The sequence below is a fragment of the Bos taurus genome, chromosome 18 (assembly GCF_002263795.3).
Source record: "Bos taurus isolate L1 Dominette 01449 registration number 42190680 breed Hereford chromosome 18, ARS-UCD2.0, whole genome shotgun sequence".
Taxonomy (NCBI): domain Eukaryota; kingdom Metazoa; phylum Chordata; class Mammalia; order Artiodactyla; family Bovidae; genus Bos; species Bos taurus.
The window spans coordinates 156334-169872 of record NC_037345.1 but is presented as its reverse complement, the minus strand read 5'-3'; the positions used below and the strand labels follow the sequence as shown (position 1 = coordinate 169872).

The 13539-nt window shown below is 38.7% G+C and overlaps 1 pseudogene; it reads left to right on the top strand.

Annotated features, from left to right (window-relative positions):
• Positions 1 to 12802, top strand: part of LOC100299850 (ankyrin repeat domain-containing protein 26-like) — a 44018-nt pseudogene extending 31216 nt beyond the window's left edge.
• Positions 12803 to 13539: the final 737 nt, after the last annotated feature.

Here is a 13539-nt window from a genome sequence, read left to right as displayed (position 1 = left end):
AGAAAGCCATTTTTGAAATTTTGGGGAAATTGTCTTTTCCTCAAACAGATAGGAGCAGATTTTACAAAAATTTCAGTGACTTGTAAGTGATAAAATTAAAATAAACCCAAAAATATTTTTATCACTTAAATTCAGGGTGAGCACTGAATCAAATAATAAAATTGAAAACAAAGGTCTTTATAATCACTACATAGCAATTATTCTTAGTGTCAAACTTCCATTAAAGGTTGAAGAAGAAAAGAAACACAAAAGTAGTGAAGTGGAAGTATCAGAGAACATATGTGATGCTGCTGATGAGAGTGGATTGTTTCAGCAGAGAAAGAGTGGAGGAAACAGCAACCAGGAGTTTCCTGCTATGCCGAATGAGGGTTCTGATAGGTAATCCTATATCAATATTTAACAGCACATCCCTTGTTATGTTCCTATAAAATAATTTCTAACTTGAGCTAATGTTTGTGATGTACAGATTTTATATTTTACTAGAGATATGGTTATTTTTAATATTCTTGTCCTTTAGCCTTATTACTAGAGTTCCTTTGTTAACATACCACCATGTTACATATAAGAGTATTCTGGATTTGACTGCATATTTGCCTTAATCAGTGTGTTGTATATTTAAATTTGTTTTGTCACTAATGAACATCCTTTCATTTCAGTTTGAGGACTTCTTTCAGCATTTCTCATGAGGCGGGACTAGTGGTGATGAACTCCATCAGGTTTGCTTTGTCTGGGACAGTTTTTATTTCTCTTTCATTTCTGAAAGACAACTTTTCTGGAAAGAGTACTCTTGGCTGACAGGTTTTTCTCTCCTAGTACTTTGAGGTTGTCCATGGAGGGAGGCCAAATTGCTGATGGTGGCAGGAGAACCAATGAGGCAACGGTCTTTCAGCCGTGATGCTGCTGTCGCATCATGCGGGTGGTTTAAAAGTGAGCTCTCCTCCCCTGGCCAAATATTTCCTTGGTTCCTTCTTTCATGGTATATATGCCTCATGTCATTTAAAATACCACCTAAATTAAATGTGGCTTTTTTCTGTGAATTCTTTTTTTCATTTATTTTTGGCTGTGCTGGGTCTTTGCCACAGTGCTTGGGCTTCTCAGTGTGGTGTCTTCTCTTGATGCTGAGTGTGGGCTCTAGGGTGCTGGCTCCAGTAGCTGTGTAGCATGGTTTAGTTGCGCCATGGCATGCGGGATCTTCCCTGACCAGGAATGGAACACCTTCCCCCTTTATTGGTAGGTGGAGTCCTAAGCACTGGACCACCAGGGAAGTCCCTAAATTCACCATTATTATATTTAGAAGCAAAACAAAAAATATAGTGTAAATCTACTTATGACTCCCATGTCTAAGAGTCAAGGCGTTTAGCCAGTGGACTCCAGGTTTGTAGTGTAGCCCTTGAGGTTCTTCTCAGTGTCTTTCCAGATGCATCTCTCTATTCTCTTCCATGTATTTTGTGCTCTTCCTTCCAGGTTCCTCAGAAAGAACCCAGATGCCCTGTGCCTGATGTTTGTGTTCACATTTGAATCTCCAAGTAGAATGATTTTCTCCCTTTTCTGTTTCTCATGACCTCCTCTCTTCACTTCTTCTGCAAATCCTTCCTTATTTCACTTATCACTTTCATATGTCAAGTTTTATATATCATAGTGTACATAATCATATCTGCGTTTGAAGGAAGAATTTGTTTTCTTGCATATGGTTGGTACTCTATAACTGTCTTGTGAATTAATCAATGACTTAAGATGGGTAAGAGTTGGAATTTTATAAGAATTGGTTGTTTTTTTATTCTTTATCAGTTGAATTATTAGAAAACATTGGCTTTTTTGTGGACTTTTTAAAGTAGAGATCCTGGTTTGCACAGGAAGGAAGTAAAGAAAAAGAATGATGACAAATGGACACCGGAAGAAAGTGTGATTGCGCCAATATTTGAAAAGACCTGACTGGTGGTCTGCTGCATGTGAATGATGACAGCATTTTAAGGGAAGTGGATCGGGTTGATGACAGGTACATTCTCCAGATTCCTTGTTTGTAGGGAAAGAAATATTAGCACTGAATACTTCTTCTAGAAATAGAGCAGCATTATAGAGTGCTCAGGCCAAGACAAGAGATTGCTCAACTCTAGTGGATAAACACTGCTGAAAGGTTAAGGTGAGGACCAATACCTTTGGCCAGGAAGTCCTTTCAGTAAATAGTCCCCTTGGACAAGCTGGACTGTAATGAATACACCTAAACATTCAGTAGGGAATGTTATTGGGATAGGCAATGAAGAACTGGATGGTAACTGAAGAGGAATGTGGAGTTCACAGTTGTTACTTGTTTTATGTTAAGAAGGGAGCTTTTAGAGTATGTATGCTATTGGAGGGAGAAGGCAATGGCACCCCACTCCAGTACTGTTGCCTGGCAAATCCCATGGATGGAGGAGCCTGGTAGGCTGCAGTCCATGGGGTCACTAGGAGTCAGACACTACTGAGTGACTTCACTTTCACTTTTCAATTTCATGCATTGGAGAAGGAAATGGCAACCCACTCCAGTGTTCTTGCCTGGTGAATCCCAGGGACGGGGGAGTCTGGTGGGCTGCCGTCTATGGGGTCACACAGAGTCGGACACGAATGAAGTGACTTAGCAGTAGCAGCAGCATGTTATTGGAAATGAGCCAGTAGATGGCGTGTTTATTTAGTTTAGTCTTGTTTGCATTTCCAATACTAGAAAGCTTATTGATTGTATGACATTGTCTTTAAACTATTGCAGTGAACTAATTGTACATACTACTTCTGTTCATGTGTAGTTTTATGGTAAGGGCTTGTTCATTGGTTCTGAAGTGTAATATTTCTATGTAATGGAATATGCAGATGATTGCTTAAATTAATTCTATCATATATAGATTTTCAAAAATACATAATTGTGAATTTACAAACACTTAGGCTATACTGAATAGGATATGGTCATTCCTTGATGATTCTAGTTGACAGTAACATGATGAGTAGCTATGATTTTGTAAGGTGCTCTGAAACATCACATCATATTAACTTCATAGTTGTTTATAGATTCCAGGGAAAAGGGAAATATTTTGTTTATATTCAATAGAAAAACATTATTAACAATCTTTCACAAATTATTCCTTTTGCATGATAAAGATCTAAATGACAAAACCCGTGCTTCCTTTACTAAGCGTGTCATTAACACATATTGTGTGCTCAATACATGTACATCAGATGCATGAAGAAACAGCAGAATGGGTGAATGAATGCCTATTGATGAATTTCTTTACAGAAAAGAAAACTTTATTGACAGTAGATTTGCAGGCTTGCCTACCTCTGAAGTCTTTTTAATTTTTGAGAAATATGTTTTAAGATTCAGAAATCATTATTTATAGCTATAGCTAGACCTGAAATAATACTATTGATTCATTTGCTATTGTATTATTTAAAAAGACTTTTCAGTATTACTTTCTCAGCATATTTTGGAAGAGCAGTGTAGAAGCCAGACTTCGTGGCTTTGAATTCTGGGTTTGTTGGTGACATGATGAGTGGGCTTGGGCAAGTTCCTCAGCCTTTGTGAGCTCCATTTCTTCCTATACCTATCTCCCAGAATGATTGTGGGGATGAAAATGCCTTTAGGACATGTCAGGTGCTTCTAATAATGAATGGCCAATGCATAGGAAGTCCTCAAAAAGCTAATATCTTGGTTATTCAAATGGATTCCTTTCTTAGAAGAACTGAAGAAATACCTCCCAGATAGGTCGTATTGCCATAAAAGTTAGTTCTTATGGAAAAGAACAGGTGCCCAAAACACTAGTATACTGTTTCCTATTACACAATGCAAGTAACTTTATGTTTTTCCTTTTCCTTGGATCTAACTTTAATACTTTATTAATATTACTGACATATTTTCTGTGTTCTTTAATGCTGCTCTTATTTATTTCTGCATCCTTTATAGACAATTACTTGCCAATGCAAAGGGTTTATATAAAAAAGAAAAGTTGAGGTATTGTTTGTATTTTTGAATATTTAATATTAGCCTGAAAAGAATCCTTTGTTCTTTTAGGCCTGCAAGGAAAACACCATATGAAAAGAAGAAAGTATAGTTAAAAAAAAAAATGAACTTTCAAAAATACTATCCTTGTCGAAAATACTTTGTCAAAGGAATAGTGGTAAAATAGGAAATCTTCCTTTGTTGTAGAGAAGTTTACTTTGAACACATCATTTAGAAACACTGTTTATAAAGTTATTCTTTTGATAAAAATCTCTTCTTTTAAGAAATGTCTGTTTTTGTTTTGATACAGAGATTTATCACCTCTGTACACTTGGTGTATTTATATAGATTTTAAGGACATTGTGAAACAGTATTGTTTATGTGTAGGTCTGCTAAGCTGCTAAGTCACTTCAGTCGTGTTCGACTCTGTGCGACCCCATGGATGGCAGCCCACTAGACTCCCCTGTCCCTGGGTTTCTTCAGGCAAGAACACTGGAGTGGGCTGCCACTTCCTTCTCTAGTGCATGAAGGTGAAAAGTCAAAGTGAAGTCACTTAGTCATGTCTGACTCTTAGCGACCTCATGGACTGCAGCCTACCAGGCTCCTCTGTGTAGGTCAAAGAACAAATTAATTATGTGAATGAACTGGATGACTTAACTCAGTCGTCCGAGACTGTTTCTGAGGATGGTGACGTGCTTTACTCTACGAATTACACGTTGCAAATAGAACCTCTCAACGTGGGGTGTAAAGGTAGGACCACAGTGTAAATGTTAATGGAAAGCCTGTCTGTGTATAGAGTAGTGATATATGCACACCTTGTCAGTACTGCTGTACAGCCAGGGATATATTACAGTGCTGTGCATCTCAGAAGTTTGATTTGCATTAAAAGGATATGAAAGTGAGTGTATACTCTGAGACACAGGCCTATGATACTCTCACTCACTGTACCTTCTGTTGACTCTTCTTCTTTCCTATGCCTTCACCCACGGTCAGGTCAGCATCATTTTCCTCCTAGAGCAACTGAAATAATCTCAGGACTTCTTTCCATGCCACTCTACCTGGCAGAACCTCGGTCTGCACAGCAACTGTAATTATTGCCTATTTTTAAACATTCAGATCTCATCATGCTACCCCCTTGCTTCAAGCCCAACTGTTGCCTCTCTTTGTTGCGTGGTTAAAGGTCACAATTGTGTGGTTCCATCTGGTTTTAGTTTTCACCCTTCTTTCTACATGAATTCTAGAATCAGCTTGTCAGTTCCCTAAAATGTCTGCTGGTCTTAACGTTTTCATTTTCCTTCAGTTCAAAATACTTTGTACTTTCTCTTTTCATTACCTTTTTGATCCAAGGGTTATTTAGACCCGTGTGATTTAGTTTCCAAATATTGAGAGTTTTCCAGAGATCCTTCTTTGGCTCTTGCTCATGATTCGATAGGTGCATCCAGAGGGGCTCTGGGGCTAGGACTGATTATTTCCTGCCTTGGGGGCAAGATCTTGCTGACTACTCTGTTCATTCTGCTAGGAAAATCTAGGAATTTTCCAGCCTAGCTCATGAGAATTGGAGAAGGAAATGGCAACCCACTCCAGTGTTCTTGCCTGGAGAATCCCAGGGATGGCAGTGCCTGGTAGGCTGCTGTCTATGGGGTCGCCCAGAGTCGGACATGACTGAAGCGACTTAGCAGCAGCAGCAGCAGCTCATGAGAATAGATAGAATTCCTGGGACTGAGTGAGCACCAGTCACAGGTTCCTATAGTCTTTTCAGACGGTTTCTTCCTGGTCTCAGGTGGTTTCTCCCAGATGGGCTCTGTTCTTTCCTCTGCTGAATACCCGAGGGGCTCCTCCTCAGATCTCCAGGGTCCTTTTTCTCTCTGTTCCCCTATCTCCTCTCTATGGTTCTAATCTGTGATCTCTGCCCATTTTGGTTCACCAGACTGTCAGCTTCATCACCTCCTGTCAGGAAGTCTGGCTAACTCAGCTTCCATTCCTTCTCCCTGTGTTGGGGCCTGGAAATTCTCTCAAGGCAGTGAGCTGGGGCATTCCTTAGGCTAACCTCATGTGTTTCCAGGATTGTCTTTCATTCCCTGAAGTCCTTTATCATGAAAATAATTGTTTAATGTATTTTGTAGGTGTTGTTTTTGCTCGCTCCACTCAGGAAGGTAAATCAGTAGCTGTTTACTCTATCTTGGTTAAAAACATAATGGCAGCTGCAGACTGCCCACGGGGTTGTTCTTCCTACTCTACTTACTACTTTCTGCTCATCCTTCATTTCTCAGTGTGACATCTCTTCCCCAGAGAAATCTTTCCTGGACCCAGTCTATGTCAAGTTCTGTTATATGATCATAGAACTCTCTTTTCTTAGAGTATCTATCTGAACTCATAATTATTTTATTTTTCTTTGTCTTCTACTAGACTTCAAGCTAAACAAAACCCAGGGGCATCTGTTTTATTTTCAGAGCTTTGGAATAATATCTTCCACATTATAGACCCTTAATACTTGTTCAGGGCATGGACGAGTGAACGTGAATTGCACAGTCCTTTATACTCAAAAATTACTCACATAAATTTTTGTTTGTTTCTATCTTTGTTTTCTTCATCATGCAGGTTCTGCTGGCTTGTTGAAAATTCAGGATACAATTCTTTTGCATGAAAGATTAGTAGATTTTCAAAGAAGCCACTGTGAACTACTTAGAGGAGAATTTTACAGGATGAAAAGTAAGGTTCGTGGGCTACAAAAAGAGCTCTCAGAAATGAAAGAAGTGAAATCACAGTTAGAACATCAGAAAGTGGAGTGGGAACGAGAGCTCAGCAGCTTAAGGTACTGTACACCTTGCTTTAAAATTACTCAGCCATTAAAAAGAATACATTTGAATCAGTTCTAATGAGGTGGATGAAACTGGAGCCTATTATACAGAGTGAAGTAAGCCAGAAGGAAAAACACCAATACAGTATACTAACGCATATATATGGAATTTAGAAAGATGGTAACGATAACCCTGTATACGAGACAGCAAAAGAGACACTGACGTATAGAACAGTCTTATGGACTTTGTGGGAGAGGGAGAGGGTGGGAAGATTTGGGAGAATGGCATTGAAACATGTAAAATATCATGTATGAAACGAGATGCCAGTCCAGGTTCAATGCACGATACTGGATGCTTGGGGCTAGTGCTGGGACGCCCCTGAGGGATGGTATGGGGAGGGAGGAGGGAGGAGGGTTCAGGATGGGGAACACATGTATACCTGTGGTGGATTCATTTTGATATTTGGCAAAACTAATACAATTATGTAAAGTTTAAAAATAAAATAAAATTAATTAAAAAAAATATTTGAACTATTGTTTCCTTTAATACTGCAGAGATGTAGACATGTTATAATGACTAACTTATCCTCTAGGATTTTACAGAGGAGAAAATGTTAGTAGTATTGTGGAGTGTGAAATTCTTGGAAATAATATAGCATTTTCTTAACAGTGAATGCTTCCAATAACTTAATGTATATTTTTCCAAATCATCATTTTCATGAGCATACAGAAGTCCACTATAATGGAAACCCCATTAAATATTTACCAAATTGACTTTCAGTTGTTTTTTCACTTTTATGTATTCTATTTAATACTGCAAGGAAACACCTTTTCTATAAATTCATTTCTACCTTTCTAATTATTTTAAATACATTTTCTTTAATAATATTGTATAATTTGGTCAAAGTATGAGAACTTAAAAATGGTCTGTAATTTATATTTCTAAACTATTCTTAGGAAAGTTTATATTACTTTACATTCCCATTAGCAGATTTATGAAGTAGCCATTTTTCTCAAGAGAAAATTAGGATAGAATTTATGCAGTTTTATTCTTAACACTCTGTCTGAAAACAGTGACCATTATTAAGTGTTTTTCATTGTATTCCCCCCATGTTTACTATTTTAAACATTGTGAAGAGGGAACAAAAGTTATTGCAGCAGTGAATAATATCATGATTTTCTAAGAAGAGTTTTAAATTTTGCAGATTCATCTTAAAGCAAGAAGAAGAGAATAGAAGAAATGCTGAGATGTTTTATGAAAAAATGAGGGAGCATTTAAGAAGAAAAGAAGACCAATATAGTAAAGAAGTTGAAGTGAAACAGCACCTAGAACTCACTTTCCAAGCAGTAGAAGTGAAAGTGAAAACTGAGAGAAATAATCTGAATTAGGTAGAGTAATCTTTGGTGAAAATTTCAAGTTTCTAACATGATTTTATCAATATTACTTATAATATCCCCTTTTTAAAAAAATACCATTTATTTAGTGTCATTTTGTTTAGTGTTATAGGAAATTTTAGGTTAACTGTTAAAAACAAAAGAAAAGAAATTCAAAGTTCCCAAAGTAACAAGGCCGGAAATAAGAATTGTATGATCCTGACATGCTGGGTGCACTTTTTCAAGCAGAGGGAGGAAGAGGTCACATCAGTAGCTCACACAATAGATCCTGAGAAACCACAGGATTGAGAATGGTGTAGAAACTGGAGGTTAAGCTCTCAGCCCACCTCAAGCAACCGATCCTTCAGCCTTGACAGACCATTCATGAGTGAATAGGTCTAGAAGAGAAGGGGCACTGGGAGGGACCATCGTGCCTAATTTTACATCAACTTGCCTCTGGCCTTCAATCTGGCAGATGGCTGAGGGTCATAGACCCCCCTCCCTCTGTGCCCATAAGCCCTCCAGTCCACCTGCCCCATGAACAGCTCAGAGCTGCCTCCAGTTTTCCCAGCTGCATTCTTCCTTACCACACCTCAAGGACAGGTGTTAACTGTTGTCCTCGAGAGATGCAGGGATTTTTTTTCCAGAAGTTGGTAGAAACCAGACCCTCTTAAAGTTGGTTGCCCTTCCTTCTGCAGAGTTCTCGAGTGGCATCTCACAGCAGAGGAATTTGCTTCCACACCCGATGTCCCTCTCAAACATGGACTGCGTCCCATCCCCGAGGTCCTAGCAGCAGATCTCCCACAACAAAAAGCTCTCGGGAAGAGGTCAGGAAAGTAGTATTTATAATTCAAATCCATTTGTCTAGAGCAGTCAGGGAGTGACATACGATGGCCTCATCCAAGGAGAGGCCTTTAATATTTTCCATAGGAATCAATCTCAAATTTTTGTGACTATCTTGGAGGAGCCGGCACCCTGATTGTGGTTTAGGCAAGGAAGACCATGTATGGTTCACCATCGACTGTGCTACCTGACCAAGTCCTTCTGCTTTGGAGTGAATGTGTCCATCACTCCATGCATGTAGTGCATGCAGTGCAGACACCTTCAGTGTCTGAATCAGAGTCCATTCTTGGCTCCACTGTCATTTCTTTAACCAATACCCTGTCAAGGACCTTTTCACATCATTTACTGTTTTTCATTTTGTAAAAACTGCGACATCAGTTGTAAAAACACTTTTGAACACTTTAAAAAGTTATTTCTTTAGAATAAACTTATAAAAGTGCCTCCCCCGCACCAAGGGATGGGGGGGGGGGGGAACTCTCGCTACCAATTAAAGATATTCTGGGTTTTGGTAATGATTTCGCTTCCTCGATTGATCGTTAGGTTAGTTTATCTCTTCCCCTAATGATAAGGAGTAAACTACAGGCAGTTCAGAGACCACATTTTGGATGTGATTTTTCTACTTGTGAGAAAATGAGCACTCTGCTCTGTGAGTGTCCTATATCAGTACAAGGAACTTTTGAGAACAGTGATAGATATGGCATAATATATATTTAGTGATAGTTATTAAGTGTTTTTCATTGTATTTTCCCCATCTTACTATTTTAAACATGGAGAGATAATGAAAGTTATTGCAGCAGCAAATAATCTCATAGTTTTTTAAGAGCTTTCTAAATTTTAGCTTATTTACCATTAGTGTATGTACCATGAATGAAATAGGAAGCTTATTTTGTATTGATATGTTTGTACTAGAGACATGTGGTTTGATGTAAGAAGACTGCTGCTGCTGCTGCTGCTAAGTCGCTTCAGTATGTCCGACTCTGTGTGACCCCATAGACGGCAGCCCACCAGCCCCGTCCCTGGTATTCTCCAGGCAAGAACACTGGAGTGGGTTGCCATTTCCTTCTCCAGTGCATGAAAGTGAAAAGGGAAAGTGAAGTCGCTCAGTCGTGTCTGACTCTTAGCAAGTAGTAGAGTCCAAAGACATGGTGAAAAGGCTGTAGCTTACTCATATTTTTAACATTTGCCTCTCCAGAATAATTACAGCTAGTGAGTTAATTAATGTTTGTAGAAGTGTCTAGTACAGTTGTCAATAGGTGTAACTTTTGTAATTGCCTATTAAAACGTTAGAAGATAGCATATTCTCAAGGAAAAACTTTTGTATAAAATTTAGTCTATTTATACAGAGTTAAGGCTCTTACTGTGAAGTAGATGTGTAGGAGGTATCAAATGCAGTGTTTATAAACCTAGCAAGTGGTGTTGTTTATTGAATTATAGTTGATTAACAATATTCTGTTAGTTTCAGGTATACAGCACAGTGATTCAGATATATATGTATATATTATATAAATGGGGCTTCCCTGCTGGTTCAGAGTATAAAGAATCTGCCTGCAATGCAGGAGACCTGGGTTCCATCCTTGGGTTGGGAAAATCCCATGGAGAATGTGGAGAAGGCAATGGCACCCCACTCCAGTACTCTTGCCTGGAAAATCACATGGGCAGAGGAGCCTGGTAGGCTGCAGTCCATGGGGTCCCTAAGAGTCAGACACGACCAAGCGACTTCACTTTCACTTTTCACTTTCATGTATTGGAGAAGGAAATGGCAACCCACTCCAGTGTTCTTGCCTGGAGAATCCCAGGGATGGGGGAGCCTGGTGGGCTGAAGTCTATGGGGTTGCCCAGAGTCAGACACGACTGAAGCAACTTAGCAGCAGTAGCAGCAGCAGCCTGGAGAAGGAAATGGCTACCCATTCCAGTATTCTTGCCTGGGAAATTCCATGGACAGAGGAGCCTGGCAGGCTATAGTCTATGGGGTCCCAAAGAGTTGGACATGACTGAGTGACTAATACACATACACACTCACTCACACACATGCTCACATGTACACACACATTCCATTTCAGATTCTTGCAGAATATTAAGTAGTTCCTTATGTTGTACAGTATATCTCTGTTGGTTATTTTATATCTACTAGTGTGTATATGTTAATCCCAGCATCCTAGTTTATCCCTTCCCCTACGCTGCTTTCCCCTGTGGTCACCATAAGTTTGTTTTCTGTGTCTATGAGTCTCTTTCTACTGTGTGAATAAGTTCATTTTAGATTCTACATATAAGCAGTATGATATAATACTTGTCTTTGTCTGACTTACATCACTTAGGGTGATAATATCTAGGTCCATCCCTGTTGCTACAAATAGCATTATTTCATTCTTTTTTATGCCTTACTAGTTTTCCATTATATAAATATTCCACATCAGATGCAATTTTTAAGTGTAGTCAGATCTATGAATCTTTTATTTTAAGCCTTCTGGGTTTATTGTAGTTCAGAGGGAAGCCTTTCCAGTTCTGAGCTTCTTGAAAAGTCTCTTGGGATTTTTTTTTTTTTATTTTACTTTCATGGACTCACTGTCTTCCATTAAATTATTGAAGCTTTGGGAATTTCTGCTTATATAAAGTCTGAGAATTGAATTGAACCTTATTTTTTCCTGTTGGAGACACACTTGGTGCAGTCTTTTCATTGTATAAACATACAAGTTAGTCTTTCATTTCCATAGAAATCATGGAATATCATTTTACTGAGTACTAGCTAAAAATCTCCTTTGTTCACTTAGGTTTATGATAGTGTGAACAAACAAAAGACCTGTTGCACTAAAAGCACATGCTGCAGGAGGAAATTGCCATGCTAAGACTGGAGATAGATGCACTGAAAAATCAGCACCGGGAAAAGGAAGAGAACTATTTTGAGGACATTGAAATTCTCAAAGTAAAGAATGATGATCTTCAAAAGGCAATAAAACTGAATGAGGAAACGTTAACAAAGACTATATCCCACTATACAGGCCAGCTTAATGCTCTGACAGCTGAGAATATGCTGCTAAACTCTAAGCTGGTGAACAAAAAAGAAAGTAAACAAAGACTGGAAACAGAAGTGAAATCCTACCGTTCTAGACTGGGTGTTGCCTTACATGATCAAGGTCAGACATCAAAAAGAGATCTGGAACTTGCCTTCCAGAGAGCAAGAGATGAGTGGTTATGCTTGCGGGACAAAATGAAGTATGATGTGGCTAATCTAAAAGATAACAAGGAGACACTTTCCCAGCAACTATCTACAGTGAAAAATATCTTCAAAAAGCTGAAAATCAAGCTGCATCACGCGAGAGATGATCTTAGAGAAAAGACTTTGATGTTAGAACGTGTCCAGAGGGATCTAAGCCAATCAGAGTTTCAAAAGCAGGAAATTGAACACATGTATCAGAATGAACAAGGCAAAGTGAATACATACCTTGGAAATCAGGAATCCTTAGAGGAGAGATTACCTCAACTCCAGAGTGAAAACATGTTGCTCCACAGCAACTGGGAGCCGAAAGTAAAGAGAAGATGGTCGTTAGCATCCAAGACCAGTTTCAGCGGATCGTGAGAAAACTTCAGGCCAAATATGAGAAACAAGGTCTGATGCTGGAGAAAAGAAACAAGGAGTTAATCAAGAAATGGAATCATTTAAAAGAGAGAATGTATTCATACGAAAATGAGAAAGCAGAAGGAGAAGTGAGTATCCAGAAGGAGAAATAATTCTCAGACTTTCTAAAAGAAAGTTCAAAGTGATTCTGGCTAAATGTTGAATCTAGTTCAATACAAAAAATACACAGGCTGTAAATCTATGGTCTCTAAACCAGCCTAAAAGCATACTTTGTATCCAGCAAATAAAAATTAGACTGAAGAAATCTTTTACTTTGTGTAGGGACATCGTGTCATTTATGAAATGTTAAGAGATTTAGTTCTAAATTGTTAACATAGACAGGTACTAGTAATTTACTCTTTATTAAGGTAATAATTTTAATCTTTATGTTACCACATTTCAGTATTATGACGAAGCAGATAAATGCAATGCTCAAACCTGAAATGAATATTTCAAAACGAAGCTTCAGTTACCTGGATTATCTTGTTAGTCAATTCCAGGTTTCCCAGAGGCTGTATTTTATATATCGTACTTTGTCTTCAGTAGCATGTCATAGCTTTTTGTTATATTTGTTGATACGATTTTATTTTTATTCATGTCAATTTGAGTTATATATGGGGATCATTTTAGCCTTGAATCATTTATTCTTAAAGCCTCTCAACTCTTCAAATGCATCTTAGTTAGTTAGTTAGTTCAGTCACTCAGTCATGTCCGACTCTTTGTGACCCCATGAATCACAGCACGCCAGGCCTCCCTGTCCATCACCAACTCCAGGAGTTCACTCACACTCACGTCCATCTAGTCAGTGATGCCATCCAGCGATCTCGTCCTCTGTTGTCTTCTTCTCTTCCTGCCCCCAGTCCATCCCAATATCAGAGTCTTTTCCAGTGAGTCAACTCTTCACATGAGGTGGCCAAAGTACTGGAGTTTCAGCTTTAGCATCATTCC